This window comes from Jaculus jaculus, chromosome 1 (assembly GCF_020740685.1).
Source record: "Jaculus jaculus isolate mJacJac1 chromosome 1, mJacJac1.mat.Y.cur, whole genome shotgun sequence".
NCBI classification, from domain to species: Eukaryota; Metazoa; Chordata; class Mammalia; order Rodentia; family Dipodidae; genus Jaculus; species Jaculus jaculus.
Window position 1 is genome coordinate 3,572,846 of NC_059102.1, and position 18,861 is coordinate 3,591,706.

Genomic DNA, 18,861 nt, shown 5'->3' on the forward strand with positions numbered 1-18,861 from the left:
ATCCTTTCACCCTAAGATAATGTCTATCCTTTGTAGAAAAGTGAGTTTCTTGGAGACAACAAATTGTAGGATCCTGCTTTTTAACCCAGTCTGCAAACCTATGTCTTTTGGTTGGGGCATTGAGGACGTTGATATTAAGAGATATTATTGAAAGGTATTTATTTATGTTTGCCTTTTTTTTTTATAGTTCCAGTTCTACCTTTTCTTTCTTTTGTTAACTAGTAGTTGAGTATTGCTTGTTTGTTTCCAGGTTCCTTATATGTGTGTTTTCCCTCTTCTTCAGCATGGAGGATCCTATCAAGTATTTTCTGTAGAGCTGGTTTTGTCTTCAAATACTCCTTTAACCTGCTTTTGTCATGGAATGTCCTTATTTTTCCATCTATTTGAATGGATAGCTTTGCAGGTTAAAGTAACCTTGGTTGACAGTTGTTATCTTTCAGAACTTGGAATACATCACTCTAAGCCCTTCTGGCTTTAAAAGTTTGTGTTGAGTAATCTGCTGTAGTCCTGATGGGCTTGCCTTTGTAGGTAACTTGATTTTTCTCTCTAACTGCTTTCAATATTTTTTCCTTGGTTTGTGTGTTTGGTAGTTTGATTATAATATGAGGAGGAGAGGTTCTTTCCAGGCTTTGTCTGGCTGGGGTTCTAAAGGCTTCCTGTATCTGTATTGGCACCTCTTTCCCAATTTGGGGGAAGTTTTCTTCCATGATTTTGTTGAAGACGTTTACTATGCCTTTGGAGTGGAATTCTTCTCCTTCTACTATGCCCTGAATTCTTATATTTGATCTTTTCATAGTGTCCCAAATGTCTTGAAATTCCCACTCATACTTTTCTACAAGTTTGTCTTTCTCTTTGTTGGACTGTGTTAGATCTGCCACCTGGTCTTCTAGCTTAGATATTCTGTCCTCTCCTTCACCCATTCTACTGGTGAGATTTTCTACAGAGTTTTTTATTTCATTAACTGTGTGATTCATTGCTAGTAATTCTGACTGGTTTTTCTTTATTATTTCTATTTCCTTATTTATGTCTTGTATTGCCTTTTTTTATTTCATTAAATTGGTGTCCTGCATCTTCTTTGATTTCCTCTTTGATTCCTTTGATTTCCTCTTTGATTCCTTTGATTTGTTCTTTGACTTCTTTGAACATGTTTACAATCATTCTTTTGAAATCTTACTCAGGCATTTCCTCTAACTTGTTCTCACTGGATGTCATTTCTGATGCATTAATCCTTTTAGGTGGATTTATATTGTCTTGCTTTTTAGTGTTTCTTGTGTTATAATGTATATATTTTTGCATCTTGGATTAAGTTAATGCTTGGATTGCCTAGCTAGCTGGGTGTTCTTACCTGTATCAGTTGATTTGATGTTATATATCTTCAGGGTAGGAGCTCAAGGTGTTAGGTGTGGCTCTTAAGACTCTCAGAGTATCTACAAAGGTGTTCCTAGGGGTCGAGTTTCCCTGCTATGGGAGTATTCAAATAGGCTGACTGGAATAAAATACAGGTAGATTCTAAAATTTAACTAAACACTGTACACATTCAATCAAAAACAGCACCGAATATTTATGCAAGAGAAGTTATAACAACCAGACCCTTTATCAACAGAGAGGTTAAGATTTCTGGTCTGTTGAGGGATCCAAGTCAGCTTGTGACCAAGTGAGACCCTTCCCTGGTCAATCCCAGTTACCTTTTTGGATGATTTTGGTCTCAGTCAAGTTGCTGGCTGGGTCGTTGGGCTGCTGTTCTGATTTCTGGAGCTGGGCACTGTCTTTTCCTGCGGGTCAAACCGAGCCTGGCAACTGTGGCCCTACAGTTTGGCACCCCTGCTGCTGGAACCGCCACTGCTGCTCCTGAAGCTGCTGCTGCTGGATTTGTCACCACCGCTGCTAAAGCTGCCGCTGCTGGGTCTGTCACTGCTGCTGCTGCTGCTGCTGCTGCTAAAGCTGCCACTGCCGGGTCTGTCGCCTCTGCTGGGTGCACTACTGCTGCTGCTGCTTTAGCTGCTGTCCTGGATCCTCCACTGCTGCTTCTGGATCTGCAACTGCTGCCTCTGAAGCTGCTGCTGCTGGATCTGCTGCTGCTGCCACTACTGGATCTGCCGCTGCTGGTGCCGGAGCCACTGATGTTGCTGCCAGACTCTGCTCTTGCTTGGGTCCCACTGTCAGTTCAAGTTGGTGTGGCTGGGTCCCGGGACCGCTGCTCTGTTCGCTGGAGCTGGGTACAGGTGGTGGGGGAGGGGAGGGAGCCGCAGCTGCTCTGGTTCTCTCGCTGTTCCACGTGTTCTTCTACCTTGTCATCTGCTCCTCTGTTGCTCACTGCTGCTCTCCCTTTACATTTCTTGAGTTGCGGAGAGCGCCAGTGTGAGTGGAAGCTCCCATCGCCTGGCTTTTCCTGCGGCTGGAGCTGAGCCTGGCAGCTTTCTGGTGCGCTGCTGCTGGCACGTCGGCGGACCTGCCAGAGCCGCTTTTGCTGGCCTGTGAGGGCTCTGGATCTCTTCTGCTTCTCCACTGCTGTTTCGATTTCCTATACACCTCACTTTTTAGTAAAAGTGTGTATTTTGCTGAGTTTTTCGGTCCCCCTGAGACTGCTTTGGCGTGGTACCTACACCACCATCTTAACTGGACCCTCCATCCTTTTATTTATTTATTTATTTTTGTTTTTGTTTGTTTTTTTAAGATAGGGTTTCACTCTAGCTCAGGCTGACCTAAAATTCACTCTGTAGTCTCAGGGTGGTCTTGAACTCATGGTGATCCTTCTACCTCTGCCTTCTGAGTGCTGGTATTAAAGGTGTGCGCCACCACGCTGGGCTCCCTTATGCTTTTGAAGGATGTGCACCCAAGCTCTGAGTCATCTCTCCAGTTTAGTTAAGTTTAGCCATCCTCCTTGAGGGAAGAAATTGACCAGTAATTCATCTTTGGTTATAAACCTAATCAGATGCCTGACAGCCTCATAGCCTAGGTCCTTTCCAGTTTGGGTCCGATGAAAGGGAAGAACTGAACTGAGGCTAGGGCCTGATGGAAGGTGGCTTTCCTAGCCTGGGGAGGGAACCTCTTGTATGTGGCAGCAGACACGCTGGAAGAACTGGGACCTGACTTCTTTGATTATCTGGTGCCCAGCACCAAGAGAGGCACATAGTGGGTGTTCTGGAAGTAATAGTTGTTTGCTTGACTTGTGAGGGTGCACGTATGTTTATCTGAGAAGTGAAGAAAGGGTCACATGATGTGTGCAGTTGCTCGTGTCTTTCAAAGCATTGTTTATTTAGGAAAAATTATAATTCAGCATCATGATGAAATCCAATACTTTGTACAATTAAGACTAATGAAAAAAATGAAGTGGGCATGGTGCTGACTACTGTAATCCCAGTACTTGGTGGGCTGACGTAGGAGGATAACCTTGAGTTTGAGGCCAGCCAGGCTGCATTATGAGTTTCAGCCATCCTGTCTCAAAACAACTGGGTTGGGGAAATGGCCCAGACATTAAAGTCTCTTGGTTGCAAGCCTGCTGGCACAGGTTCAATTTCCCATACCCACATAAAGTCAGATGCACAAAGTGGCACATGTGTCTGGAGTTCCTTTGCAATGGCAAGAGGCTATGCTCATACCTACTCATTTTCTCTCTCACACACTGGCTTTCTCAAATAAATAAAATTCACCCTGTTGTGATCAGGCTTCATGACTGGCTGTAGCCCACGTCTTTAGATGTCTCACAGGTATCCAGAGCATGACTGTCGTGGCACATACTTGTAGTCCCAGAGTTTAGGAGGCAGAGGCAGGCTGTTTATCAGTTTAAATTCAGTTTGGGCCTCTTTAGCACAGCCTTGTCTTGGGAGGGGAAGGGGGCTGTCTTTTACGGTTAGTTTCTTAAAGTGTACAAACGAGTTTAGTAAACTTCGCCCTGTGCAACTGTTACTACCCAGGTTTAAAGCATTCCTATTAGCTCAGAGAGGTCTCAGTGGCCATTAAAGTTTCAGTTCCTACCCCAGCTCCAGATACCCACTAGTCCACTTTCTGTCTGGAACATGCAGTGTGTAGTCTTTTGCAAATGGCTTCTTTCACTGAATTTCACCATGATTAAATGTATCTCAGTGATGTGATATTTTATGGCTAAATATTCCATCCTATAGATATACCACACTTAGTTTATCTGTTCATCAATTGGTATATATTAGGACTGTTTTTCTTTTCTGGTTACCATGAAAAGTCCTGAAAATTCACATATAACTTACTGTGTGGGCATGTGTTTTCTTATCTCTTAAGACAGACTTTGGTTTTTATGATAAATTTAGTTTCAATTTTCTAAAATACTACCAAACTTTCCTAAAGTGATTGCACCATCTTGCATCCTCACCAGTAGTGTCTGAAGGCTCATTTGTCCACATTTTCATCTCCTCTTTGGTTCAGTTATTCTAGTAGCTGTGAATGCATCTCCCTGCAGTTTTAACCTGCAGTTCCCTTACTTGTTTACTGATGACTCAAACCTTTTGGTAAGCTGTCTAAATCTTATGTTCACTTTTAAAAATAGCTTAATTTACACACCAGCAAGTTCACTCTCTTAAAGTACATAGTTTAGTGATTTTAGTTTTTTTTGGGGGGGGGTTTCAAGGTAGGGTCTCACTCTAGCCAAGGCTGACCAGGAATTCACTGTGTCACTGTGTAGTCTCAGAGGGGCCTCAGACTCAAGGCGATTCATCTACCTCTGCCTTCCGAGTGCTGGAATTAAAGGCATGCACCACCATGCCCAGCACTTTTAGGTTTTTTTTTTTTTTTTTGTCGGGAATTACTTTAATATTTTTTTTTTTTAAATTTAAATGGCAACACAACCATAAAAGTTGGTACAACACAGGAAAAAAAAAGTCTTTGCAGGCAACACTGATTGGAAATAGATAGCAAAAAATATGGAACGCTTCACGAATTTGCGTGTCATCCTTGAGCAGGGGCCATGCTAATCTTCTCTGTAATGTTCCAATTTTAGTATATGTGCTGCCGAAGTGAGCACTTTTTTTTTTTTTTGATAAATTTATTTTATTTATTTGCAAGCGGTGGGGGGGGGGGCGACGAGAGTGTATGGTAGGGCTTCTTGCCACTGCAAAGGAATTCCAGGTGCATGTGCTACCTTGTACATCTGGCTTTATGTGGGTCCTGGATAATTGAGCCCTGGCCTTTAGGCTGCAAGCTAGTGCCTAAATTGTGAATCCATCTCTTTAACTCTAATTTATTAGTTTATTCTTTTTAAAAAATATTACTTATTTATTTGACAGAGAAAGAGGGAGGGAGGGATAGAGAGAAAATGGGTGTGCCAGGGCCTCTAGCCACTGCATATGAACTCCAGACATGTGCACCCCTTGTGTATCTGGCTAACATGGGTCCTGGGGAATTGAACCTGGGTCCTTTGGCTTTGCAGGCAAATGCCTTAACTGCTAAGCCATACTTCCAGCCCTATTTATTTATTTTTGTCAGTTTTTAATCCGTGGCTCTTATGTAACCATTACCAGTGTAATTCTGGAACATTTTCATTTCCCCTCCCAAGAAACCTGGTATTCTTGATCAGTTGCTCTCTCTTCTCACCCTCAATTTGGCTCCCAGACTCTTCTCTGTCTCTGGCTGGACCCATTCACTGATAAGTGGAATCATGTATTTCTCTCTATTATTTGATAGACACGAGTTATTTGCTCTTGGATTTTATAAGCAGTGTTGCCATGAAGGTACAAATCTGTGCCTGAATATGCCTTTTAACTCCTCCTAGGTAAATGCCTGGAGGAATTCCACAGTTATATGGGAATTCAGTATTTTCCATCCCACAAGCAGCACATGAGGGTTCCAAGTTCCCCACCTCCTTGTCAGCACTTATTATTGTCTGCCTCCCACCACCCCCTCCCCAAGTGCTAGGGATCAACCCAGTGTCTGAATGCTAGTCAGGTCCTTTGCCATTGAACACATCCCAGCCCTGTCTGTCTTTTGTTACACTTCAGTGGTAAGAAGCAGCATTGTGTTGCTTTTTGGGGGGGGAATGGCAGGGGGGAGGGGTTTGAGGTAGGGTCTCACTGTAGCCCATTCACTATGTGGTCTCAGGCTGGTCTCACACTCATAACTCGCTGTAGCCCAGGTTGACCTGGAATTCACTATGTAGTCTCAGGCTGACCTCACGCTCATAGCAATCCTTTTATCCCTGCCTTCTGAGTGCTGGGATTAAAGGCATGTTGCCACCACACTTGGCTGTGTTGTATTTTTTTTTTTTTTTTTTTGGTTTTTCGAGGTAGGGTCTCACTCTAGCCCAGGCTGACCTGGAATTCACTATGGAATCTCAGGGTGGTCTTGAACTCACGGCAATCCTCCTACCTCTGCCCTCCGAGTGCTGGGATTAAAGGCATGTGCCACCACGCCCGGCTTGTGTTGTATTTTTGATTGGCATTTTCTACTGACTAGTGATGTTGACATCCCTTGTACTTGGTGGCTCATCATGTGCCATCACTATAGAGAGCACTGTTCATTCACCTTTTTATTTTGTTTGGTTTTTCGAGGTAGGGTTTCACTCTAGTCCAGGCTAACCTGGAATTCACTATTTAGTCTCAGGGTGGCCTTGAACTCACTGTGATCCCGTACCTCTGCCTCCCAAGTGCTGGGATTAAAGGTGTACGCCACCATGCCTGACTCACCTTTTAAACTGGTGTTCTGTCTCCTACATTCAAAGCGCTTTATCATCTGTATGATAGGTGAGTGTTGGCACTGGAATGTGGCTTAGCTGTTAAGTTTTTTTAAAGAAGAGTTGGAGTTTATTAAAGATATTTTTAATATTTTTATTTATGAGAGATTGAGAAAGAGAATGAGTATACCAGGACCTCAAGCTACTGCAAACACTCCAGAAGCATGTGCCACCTTGTGCATCTGGCTTACATGGGTCCTGGGGCATCAAACCTGGATCCTTTGGCTTTTCAGGCAAGTGCCTTAACTACTAAGCCATCTCTCCAGCCCAGCTTTTCAGTTTTTAATGGTTTGAAGTTCAGGTATTTTTGTTTTTCCTAGACAGGGTCTCCTGTGTAACATAGGCTGGTTTTGTCAGTCTCCAAGTATATCATCAAATGTGGCCAACTAGAAATTTTGAACATTTACAAAATGGAATTTTTCAATATGTTTCTTTTACAGACTATGTGTATTCTCTCTGAGAAAGCTTCACCTCAGATGTCTCAAAAATCTTTTTTTCTGTGTTCTCTAAAAATTTTATACTTGTAGTTTTCCTGATATTTTTTGATTAAGGCTGACCTTGAACTTGGGGCCTTTCTGCCCCAGCCTCCTCATTTCTGGGATTATAGGTGTATACTACCAGCCTGGCTCTACTGCTAGTTCTTTTTTTTTTTTTTTTTTTTTTTTTTTTGGTTTTTCGAGGTAGGGTCTCACTCTGGTCCAGGCTGACCTGGAATTAACTCTTGTCATCTCAGGGTGTCCTTGAACTCATGGCAATCCTCCTACTTCTGCCTCCCGAGTGCTGGGGTTAAAGGCATGCGCCACCACACCCGGCTCACTGCTAGTTCTTTTGTAAAAATATTTTTATTTATTCATTTGAGAGAGAGAGAATGGACACACCAAGATCTCCAGCTGCTGCAAAAGAACTCCAGTTGCATGTGCCACCTTGTGCATCTGGCTTTACATGGGTACTGGGGAAACAAAACGTGTATCCTTTGGCTTTGCAGATAAGTGCCCTAACCAATAAGCCATTTCTCCAGCCCTAGTTATTATTTTTAAAATGCATTAATGTATTTATTCACTTGAGGAAGTGAGACAGACAGAGATGGAGGGTGTATGAGCATGTGAGGGTCTATTGCCACTGCAGATGGACTCCTGACTCATGCCCTGCTTTATGCATCAGACTTCACGTGGGTACTGCAGAATTGAACCCTGCCCGTTAGACTTTGCAGGCAAGCACCTTTAACCACTGAGCCATCCACCCAGCCCCTACTGCTAGTTCTTATGTTTGCTGTCTGATCCCCTTAGACTTATTTTCTGTATATGAGGTTATATAAGGTCCTTAGTTCATCTTTCTTTCTTTCTTTTTTTTTTTTTTTTTTTTTTTGAGGTAGGGTCTCACCTCCAGCCCAGGCTGACCTGGAATACATAGTCTCAGGGTAGCTTTGAACTCAAAACAATCCACCTACCTCTGCTTCCCGAGTGCTTGTATCACCACATCCAGCTCACCCTATCTTTTTAAGTCAAGGATGTAGACTGAAAGATCCTGTCTTCTCAGGCAGAGCCTTTGAAAAAATGCTGTGGTGAATCAAGCTGCAACTTCAAGATGGGAGATTCATTTGGAGAAGGACAAGTAGGCTATTGTAGCATAAGAGCCAAGTGTGAGGCTCTGCTTCTGCTCTTTACTTGCTTGACATTGTGCCAGTTTCCAAGTGCTATCAAAAGCAAACCTTCCAACAGTGCAAGGTCATTGTCTAAATGAAAATGTCACCAGGAAGGAGTTGGCTTGATGGAAACCTCCTTTCTGCTCAAATGGCTGTCTGCAGGGCCTTATTCATCTTGATCGTCTGCATTTCCTGTTTTATATTCAAACCATTGGTCGCCCACATGACCACCTGCAGCAGGAGTAAACGCCTCTCATGGCAGCTAATAAAGTGACCTCACTCAGCACACTGCTTCCCCTAACGGGATGTGCCAGTGCTGTGTGCATAGAACAAATGATCATCTAGATCGAGGCTGATAGTCAAGAAAATTCTGAGTACTTTCAAAATGAAGGTTTAGGCTGTTCTTTTTTAAAATTTTTAATTTTTATTTATTTACTTGACAAAAAGAAGGAGGGAGGGAGAGAGAGAGAGCGGGAGAATGGGCACACCAAGGCCTCTAGCCACTGCAAACCAACTCCAGACTCATGTGCCACCTTTTGCATCTGGCTAATGTGGTCCTGGGAAATTGAAACTGGGGCCTTTGGCTTTGCAGGCAAATGCCTTAACCACTAAGCCATCCCCCAGCCCGTCCTTTATTTCTTTTAGATTTTTGTTTGGCGTGCGTGTGTGGGGGTGCACATGCATATCAAGGACAGAGGTTGGCATGGAGAGTCTTCCTTAGTCACTGTCCGCCTCATACTTTTTTCTGAGACAGCATCCCTCACCAAGCCCTGAGCTCATCCATGTAGGTAGATGCTGGCCAGCAGGCTCCAGGGATCTTCTCCCTCCTTGGAGCTGGAGTTCCAGGCAGGCATTGCCATACCTGGCCTTTACTTCAGCGCTGGGGGTGCTCAGGCCTTCATGCTTTCATAGCAAGCACTGTACTGAATGAACCAACCCCTTCTGCCCCTGTCTATTTATGTTTTGAGAATACATTCTGGCTTTGTAGCTCAGACTGGCCGTGCACTTTCTGTCATTCTGCCTTAGCCTCCCGAGGGCTGGGATTGCAGTTACACCCACCATGCCTGGAAGGTTAGATTATTTTCATTTTATGTCTACTTTTACATAAAACATTTATTGTGGACTTAGCATCACTTACATTACTGACGTCTAACAAATTATGCTGGTTTTCTAATCTCCAGTGTACATACTTAAGACCTCCAGCTCATGTTAACACATACATATGTGTGCTTAGTCCAGAGTGTTTGCTTTTAAGAACTTCTCTGCTGAGTGAAGAGTGTGTGCAGTGCTTCTGTTGAAGAGTCCAAGAGGCTGCGCACATGGTTCTTGGTTCTCGCCACTCCCCTAGACCACAGTGAAGGGGACTTTGGGAGGTGCCTCCTGTGGGCTGAGCCCCATGCACAGAAGAGCTGCAGTTTGCTCTCGTGGAGCTCTCTGCTGTGGCCCATGCTGTGTCCTGCTCCAGCATGGAAACCACAGTGGGGAATTCCAGTGCAGGCAAGTTGTTAACTCTTTAGCCACCAGCCTCCCAGGCACTCGTACATTAAGCTCACTTGGGCTCATCACTTCTGATACGAGAAAAAGTTCATGTCAACAAGGAGGTGACCCTACCTCCTCAGGGGAGGGCAGCTGGTCCTTGGGTTTGCACCAACTTTTTCCCATCGTGGGATAGTAGGACACACAGCTTATATTTTCATTCCTGTCTCATATGAACAGGCTTCCAGTCAGCCACGCTCCCCTTCGGCTGTCCTTCAGTTGTTAGGTAGTGGGGTCTTTGTGTACACCTGGGGTTTTAATTTTGTTAATATAGTGCGAGTGTCTTTTTCCCATTTGCTGGTGAACCTTCCTCTGCCTTTGTGAAGGCCAGTCCAGCCCTCTGGAGGGTGCAGAAGAGAGGGAACATTTGCTTCAAGGCGCTAAGAGTTCAGCTGCTGGCATGGTCAGTCTCCTTAGGTCCAGGCGCTCTTTGATAACTGGATTGTTGGCCACATAGATCAATATCACATGTGATTAGCCCTCAGTAAATAGCAGACAGTACGAGTAATCCACCCTGACTGAGGGCGACCAAGTGCATAATCTCCTCATTCCCCAAAGGAGCATCCTGCCCACCTTGGTATCAGAGTATAGCTTCCTTTTTCTTCTGTCCCAGAGTGTAGGGACCCTGACTCCCATATATCTGAGCCACCTGGCAGTCATTGGCTCACACCATGACCAAAACTATTTACCTTCATGTACTTTTAACTGCACTTAAATCTAAGCACCTGGAATTCACTTTATATTGGGTAGACTCCAGTCAGATTTACCTAAGTCATAGCTTCCCTTTTCAGTAAGTCTAGTTACTGAGAGAAGAGCTGGGGAGTTGCTACTACCAGTGATCAAGTTCCCAATGGGGAAGATGCAAACTTGTGATAGGTTGCATGGCGAGTGTTTAATTCACATTTTGTCATTGGCCAGATGACTGAAAGCTGATGGTGACCCAGTTTTACCACATGCTTCTTCCTTTCCAGAGTAAAGACGGAGCAGGGAAGAACCAGAGTTAGGCTCGCCCTCGTCCTCAGGCTGTCAGCTCGATGGGAAGATGCATGTGGAAGAATGCATTTTTTTTTTTTTGCAAAAGTCCTGAAGACAATTAATTTTACTGTGATACATGGCAGAGTATGGGTTGAATATATTTTGTTATGCTAGAATACAATATGGAAATTAAATTTAATGTGTATATTTCAGAAAGCCTACAGCTAAGTTGACAACTTAATTAGACCCACAAGTAGAGAGTTGATTAACGTGTAAGTGGAGAGTGCCACAAGGAGGTGAGCTTGGCCTGGACCCACCTTGTGATGTGACATGTGAGTTATGGCAGGTGTCTTCTGTAGAATGGAGGCCAAGTCATACCAAAATAGATTGTGTTCTGGTTGTATGGCACTGAAAGTATTTTGTTGGGTTTAGTGGAACATGGGTGATCTAGAGTCACTCTGGAGAAGGGTGCCGAGGGTGGGAAGAGTCTAGGAGACAAGATAGGAGAGAGGCCAGAGATGGTTGGAGAGAATAACCCTTGGAGGTGCCCAGGAGCCTTGGACCCTCTGGGAGGGAGGTTGTGGCCCATAAAAAGGCTGTCTTTATTTTGGATTGCTCAGAAGGAAAAATTCAGATTAATAGGTTGAGGTCCTAAGAAGGCAGTTTGGCTTACTGTATTTCTACAAGCATGGTATGCACACTGTAGGAGATGTGGGGAGTGGTTTTCACTAGGAACCTTTCTGTGTGGCTAGACCTGGTGACACACATGTAATCCCAGGACTCAGGAAGGTCATTGTTTAGGGCTGGCCTTGGCTACTTGGTGAGCTCTTGTCAAACATGCAAACCTGAAATCCCCCATAAAACCTTTATTTATTTATTTATTTGACAGAGAAAGAGGGAGAGAGAGAGAGAGAGAGAGAGAGAGAAGATGGGTGCGCCAGGGCTTAAAGCCACTTCAAAGGAACTTCAGATGCATGTGCCCCCTTGTGCATCTGGCTAACGTGGTCCTGGGGGGATCGAACCTGGGTCCTTTGGCTTTGCAGTTAAGCACATTAACCACCAAGCCATCCCTCCAGCCCTGTTTATTTTTTAAAAATTTTATTTATTTAATTGCAGTGGGTATGTGTATTGTTGCTGCAAATAGGTTTTTTGTTTGTTTGGTGTTTTGGGGGGGTGGGTTAAGGGTAGTGTCTCACTCTAGCCTAGGCTGACCTAGAATTCATTATGTAGTCTCAAGGTGGCCTCAGACTTACAACAATCCTCCTACCTTTGCCTCCTGAGTGCTGGGATTAAAGGCATGTGCCACCACGCCTGGTTTGAAGTAGTTTTAAAGTAATGAATTTAGGCTGGAGCGATGGCTCAGTTGTTAAGGTACTTGCTTGCAAAGCCTGTACTCTTGTACTCTCTGTACTCCAATTCTCAAGTATCCCTGTAAAGCCAGATGCACAAAGTAGCACATGGATTTGGAGTTCATTTGCAGTTACAGGAGGCCTGGGTTTTCCCATTCTATCTTGCTCCCTCTCTCTCCTTGCAAATAAATAAATAAACAAATAAATAAGTAAAATATTTCAAAAATAAATAAAGTAACCACAGCAGGCCTGGACCCAGCATCATGCACTGCTGTTTACTAAACTGCACCTTGTTCCACTTTCCCACCAGCATCCTTTTGTGCCACAGGGTCTCACCCAGGCTTCCGCACTGCATTCTGTTTTCCAGGACTTGTACTCGAAATGAGCATCGGCTAAATATTTTGTTGTTCAGTGTTTTTCATGATTTGAATAAGGTAAATGTGTTGTTGACATGAGCACCACAGAAGTGATGCTGTGTCTTCTCCATGTGTCAGGTGTGTGGTGCCACTGGTCTCATAAGTGACACCAGCCTTGTCCCTGGGTTTTATCACAAAGTCTTGGGAGGAAACTTTGAGACTGGCCATAGTTCCAGTGTCTCCTTGAACCATAGCCGGTTGATTTTAGCATCATTGGCATCTTATCTTATTATTAGTTTTTTTAGTTTTTTGAGGTAGGGCCTCACTCTAGCCCAAGCTGACCTGGAATTCACTATGGAGTCTCAGGGTGGCCTTGAACTAATAGCGATCCTCCTACCTTTGCCTCCTGAGTGCTGGGATTAAAGGCATGTGCCACCATGCCCAGCCTAATTATCTTTTTCAAATGTTATTTATTTATTTGAGAGAGAGAGAACAGAGATGGAGATAGAAATTGAATATGGATGCACAAGGGCCTCTTGCCACTGCAGATTTAACTCCAGACACATGTACTACTTTGTGCATCTGGCTTTACATGGGTACTCGGGACTTGAACCTGGGCCATCAGGCTTTGCAAACAAGTGCCTTTAATTGCTGAGCCATTTCTCCAGCCCCTCTTGTCTGATTTTCACAGTGGTCATTAATTATGGCTAATTTTGTGTATCCTTCATGGCTTTTACATTTATTAACCAGAATGTATGTGTTCAGGAAATCCCACCTCTTCTTCCCATTGATTCATTTTGGTACCTTCGCTGTGGGTAGATACACAGGTAGTTGCCACTCTGTGCAGCGCAGTCCAGTTACTTTGCTGCTTAAATTGCTCCAGGCTTGGCCATTAGAAAGTCCTTCCTGGGTGCCTGTGTCCCTTTGACAGGCCCTCCTCCTTTTGCAAAGATGTTTGTGGCTCACAGAATGTTGCCTGGTGCTGGAACTGCAGGCCTGGGCCCCCGTATCTGGTGCCGCCTCCTCCTCTTCCTCTTCGCCACAGTGCAGCACCCAGACTGGCTTGTGTACACGTAGCTCTCACAGCCATTCTCCTGCGCAGTGCCCTGTGCCGTGTGGTGCAGATCACCCTTGTGCGGTGTTTTCTTCAGTGCTGGAAGTATGCCTCTAGGGTAGATTGCTGGAGGTTTGACTGCTGGGTATAGAAGGTGCACAGGCTTCTCTTTAAGTGCTGCCAGCTTCTCTTGCAGGAAGATGATGCCTGCTTTCCTATGGGATATAGGGGCTATGTCACATTTTTTAAATGCTGCCATTTTTTTTTGTTTAAAAATTCATTGCATTTATTTAAAGAGTGAAATTTGATGATTTGATATACATATGATTTCTACAATAATTATGCAATCCAAGACTTTTAACATAGATAGACATCACTTTTCATAGTTACCACCATGTGTGTGTGCTGTGTTTGCCTGTCTGGTTAAACAACAAGGACAAGCCTCAAGGTGACTGGATTAAGCCAGACCCAGAGGCAAAGCGGCCAGCACGCTCATGCAGTGGTGGGACTGGAAGACACACAAACACCTCTTCCATCGTCACCTTCTCTGCTGTCAGCCTGCAAGCCCTGCATTGTTTTGCAGGAGCCTACACACCTCCTCACCAAGAGAGACACATCCCAGCCCTGCCCAGAGCCAGCCCTGGAGCTCACTTAGAACCCTAACATTGCCTTGAGCCATCAGGGAGCTTTTCGAGAAGCCTGGCTAGGGACTCACTCTGGGTCTCAGGCCTCTGACTCAGGGAGGGTGTCTGAGGCTGGCTTCCCCAGCCAAGGACCCCGTGGAGAGAGGGCATCATACCGAACCTTCTCCAGAACGGGAGCATCCCGGCCTGAAAAGGAAAGTGAGGGGCCCTGAGTCTCTCAGCAAATTCAAAGGTTGGGTTTAGAAGCTAATTGCTGACATTTTGAGAGATGACAGATGATATCTTGATACTTTAATATGCATTTTTCTAAATAAGCGTGTGTTGGTAACCATGCTCTCTGCTGTTGAGGCAGAGAGGGCAATCCTGGCACTCAGCTCGCAGTCTCCTTTTTCCTTTTCTACTCATCCGAGCACCCCAGCCCATGGGATGGTGATGCCCACATTTAGGGCCAGGTTTACTCCCTCAGCTGATCCCTTCTGGAAACACTCTCAGAAGCTGAGTTTCACTGATGCCTCAAGTGTTTCTTAACCAACACGTTGTCAGTCAGAGTTAAGCACCACAGAGTGTATTTGAACACTGTCATGTTTGCTGGTCTTTAACTCCCTTTCCATCTCCCCTACATTTCTTTCAGGGTTTTGCCACTCACTTTGGTGTTACATTTGGAGACAGGTCTCTCTCATGTAGTCCAGGCTGGCCTTGCCCTCTTGATCCTCCTGCCTCCGCTTGCCAGGCGCTGGGCTTACGGGCTGAGTCACCACAGCTAGCTTGTTCCCTCAGTTTGATGAGTTTCATACTTTAGGTATGCTAATTTGTCCTGCAATATATGCTCCAAATATGTCTTATCATTTTTCAGTTATCTTTAACCTTGGTGCACCTGTGAGTGCTTATGCACAAACGTACCACATACACTCCGTGTGCAAAAAAGTCTATAGTTGTGGTAGTTTGAACATGATAGCATAATTGTATGGCTCCATAGACTCTGTGTTTTATTAAAATTAAGCTTTTGACTTGGGTCTCCAGCTGCCTGGCTGGAGGAAGTGTACGGGGGGCGGGGGGGGGGCAGATCCTGGAGTCCAGCCCAAAGCTGTGTTTGGGGGCAGATCTTGATTCCAACTCAAAGGTGTGGAGAGGGCAGTTTTGAACTGGCAGTTCACGCTTGCTGGTGGTGCTGGCTGTTGGTGGTGTCTCTCTGAAAGGGAGTCGGCTTCTGCCAGTGGTGTTCCCCTGACTCTAAGCCTGAAATAAATCCCTTCTTCCCATAAACTGTCCAGCTGGATGTTTTTCCCAGCAATGAAGAGCTGACTGCAACAACAATCCATTAATTCAAGGTGACAAATTTCCATGTAATTTGAAAATTTTTCTGGGTTTTTAAATTCTCTCACCAGCCCACGGGCTAGTTTTGCACAAGTGCTTCCCTGTGTTATTAAGCACTTCCTGTGGTATATTTCAGTGCCCAGTAGTGTTTTTCCAGCTGTTCCTGGCTAGTCTTACACATTTGTTTTTCCATATGACCTTTGGTATAGATTTGCATTACTCTGTGAAACTGCTTGTAGGCCTTTTTATGGAGACTGGAGTATGCAGGTTAACAGGGGGAACTGTCTTTGTTGCAATATCATAGGGTTCTATCCAAGAATAGGAGATTTAAAAGTTTGTTCATAAGCTCTTTTGTGCCTCTCAACAATGCATTTAAGCTGCCATGGTGGCATGGTGGCATACACCTGTAAGTCTAGGCCCCAGGAGGTGAGGCAGGAAGATCAGGAGTTCAGGTCATCCTCAATTATAAAGCAAATTCAAGGCCAGCCTGGTCTACATAAGGACCTATTTCAAAAATCCAAAGGGAAAATATCTTTTTTTTTTTAGAGAGAGAGAGAATTGGTGTACCAGGGCCTCAGCCACTGCAATTGAAATCAAGATGCTTGTGCCATCTAGGGGGCATATGCAACCTTGCACTTGTCTTACCTTCATGTGTCTGGCTAACTTGGGTTCTGGAAAGTTAAACCTGGGTCCTTAGTCTTTGCAGGCAAATGCCTTAGCCGCTAAGCCATTTCTCCAGTCCCCCCCCCAAAATGTAAATTCTCCAATCTGGGTATGGTGGCACATGGCTGCTATCTTAGCTCTCAGCAAGCAAAGGTGAAAGGCATCAAGTTCCAGGTCAACCTGGGCTATACAGAGCTATCTCTCTCAAAAAAAAAAAAAAAGTTTAAGGCCTGGAGAGATGGCTCAGCAGGTAAATGTGGCACATGTATTTGCAGTGATAAGAGACCCTGGCCCATACTTACTGTCTCAGGAGAATTCCATACTCCTCTAAGTAACCCTTAAAATGACCTGAACTCTCTCTCTCCCTCCCCCTCAAATAAATAAAAATACTTTAAAAGTTTGAGGAGTGGAGATGGTCAGAGGTTAAGAGTGCTTCCTCTGTAAGCATGAGAGCCTCAGCGGCCCTCACACTGCCCAGGCTCACATCTCCAAACCCCCGTGAACAACCAGGCTAGCCATGTGCATCTGTAACCCCATCCTGCGGGAAGCAGAGACCAGAGAATTGCTGGGACTCACCACATACCCCAAACTTTGATCAGTGAAGAGAAGACTGCACTTCAAGGACACAGTCAATGAGTGAATGAGGGACGCCCGGCTTTCTCCTGTGGCCTTCATGTGTGCATGGCTGTAGCTTTTGCACACATGTGCACACAGCACCCACCCCTCATCACCCTGCAGTTTGAATTTTTCTGTAAGTTTTGTGAAATCTGCATATATATATATGTATATGTGTGTGTGTGTGTGTGTGTGTGTGTGTGTATGTATGTATGTATGTATGTATAATAATTTTATTTATTTGCAAGCACAGAGCAAGCTAGTGAGAGAGAGAGAATTGGCACCCCAGGGCCTCTTGCCACTGCAGATCAACTCCAGTTGCATGCATCACTTTGTGCATCTGGCTTTATGTAGGTACTAGGCAATCAAACCCAGGCCATCAAGCTTCGCAAACAAGTGTTTTTAGCTGCTGAGCCATCTTCTCAAGCCATTCTCTTTTTTAAAAATATCTTTTTTTATTTGCAAGCACATACACAGAGACAGAAGGAGAGAGAGAAAGAGCAAATGAATGGATATTTTAAAAAATATTTAATTTGTGGCTGGACAGATGGCTTAATGGCTAAGGCGCTTGCCTGCGAAGCCTAAGGACCCATGTTTGACTCTCCAGATCCTACATAAAACAGATGCACAAAGGTGAGGCATGTGCAAGGTTGCACATGTCCACTGGGTGGCACAAGTGTCTGGAGTTCAGTTGTGGTTGAGGGCCTGGCACATAATCCTCTCTCTCTCTCTCTAAAATAATAATAATAAAATACTTAATTTGTAGTAGTTATTTTCATTAAGATTTGTTTAGTTATTTCAAGTGATTGATTTTTGTATATTAATTTGGTATCAATGAACTCATGATTTGATTTACTTTTATCATTTATTCTCTGGGGTTTTCAGCTACAATAGGATGTTATCTGAAAATGGAAACAGTTTTAGTGCTTTACCCCTTCTTATACTCTGATTAATTTCACTTGTCTCATGGTATCTGGTGATACCACTGACACAGTAGTAACAGTAGTGAAATCAGCAGCCAGGCCTCTTTTTCTTATCTCTAATCTTAGAAATACTATCTTCCCCCTATTAGATAAGGTACTGAATATAGGATTAAGAAATGTGTAATTTGGTATCAAGAGATGATCTAGCAGTTCAGGGCCTTGCTTGCAAAGCCTGAATGCCTGGGTTTGATTTCCCAGTGCCCACATAAAGCCAGATGCACAAAGTGGTGCATGTGTCTGGAGCTTGTGGTGGCAGTAGGCCCTGGCATGCCCATGCTCATTCTCTCGGCTTGTAAATAAAGAACATTATTTAAAGATACGTGTGGGGGAGGGTATTACCATGGGATATTTTTTTATAGTCATGGAAAATGTTAATAAAAATTAAATAAAACATAGTAAAAATAAAAAGATATGTGTAATTTATTATGTTAGCGATTATATCAGATACCTGAGTGTGGTAGGTAGCTGTAATTCAGCACTCAGGGCCAAAGGGAAGCAACTCTCTGAGTTCAAGACCAGCCTGGGTTATAAAGTAAAGGTCTCTTTCTTCTTCCCTCCTCTCCCCCCACCAGCTACTAGGGGGCTAATGCCAGAGGTTTACAAATTCCATAGCACCCTGGGCTACGGAGTGAGTCCATTGCCAGATTAGGCAATTTAGTGAGATCCTGTCTCAAAAACTAAAGAAAGGGCTGGGGATATAGTTGAGTGGTAGAGCAAGTGCCCAGCATGAGATCTGGGGTGAAACATTCCCTCCTAGATGGAGAAGGGAGATAAGCAAGTCCTGGGAAGTTAAAAGTTACAGGGTTCACAAGGCCCCTCCCCAAGGCCTAGGAAGCAGTGGACATCTGCTGGAGAGGAGAGCTTGAACAGGCCTTGCCAGGAAAGCCAGAGATTTGGCTGGTGGTCCTCCTCTGCTGGGCTGGGCATCCCTGTGATGCTAGTGCCTTTGAGATCCTTACCCACAGTAAACTTTCTCCATTCACCAAGTTGGACTTTGGCATAATCATTACTTTGGTCTCTTGTCGGTGCCCTT

At 44.4% G+C, this 18,861-nt stretch overlaps 1 protein-coding gene and 1 non-coding gene across 2 annotated transcripts in view; one reads left to right on the plus strand and one right to left on the minus strand.

The window, feature by feature from the left end:
- C1H10orf143 (chromosome 1 C10orf143 homolog) overlaps positions 1-18,861 on the plus strand; it is a 46,402-nt gene that overhangs the window by 6,050 nt on the left and 21,491 nt on the right. The gene's annotated exons all lie outside the window — the stretch shown is intronic.
- Positions 4,887-4,993, minus strand: LOC123458121. Its single transcript, XR_006635420.1, has one exon. It is a non-coding gene; the product is annotated as a U6 spliceosomal RNA (small nuclear RNA).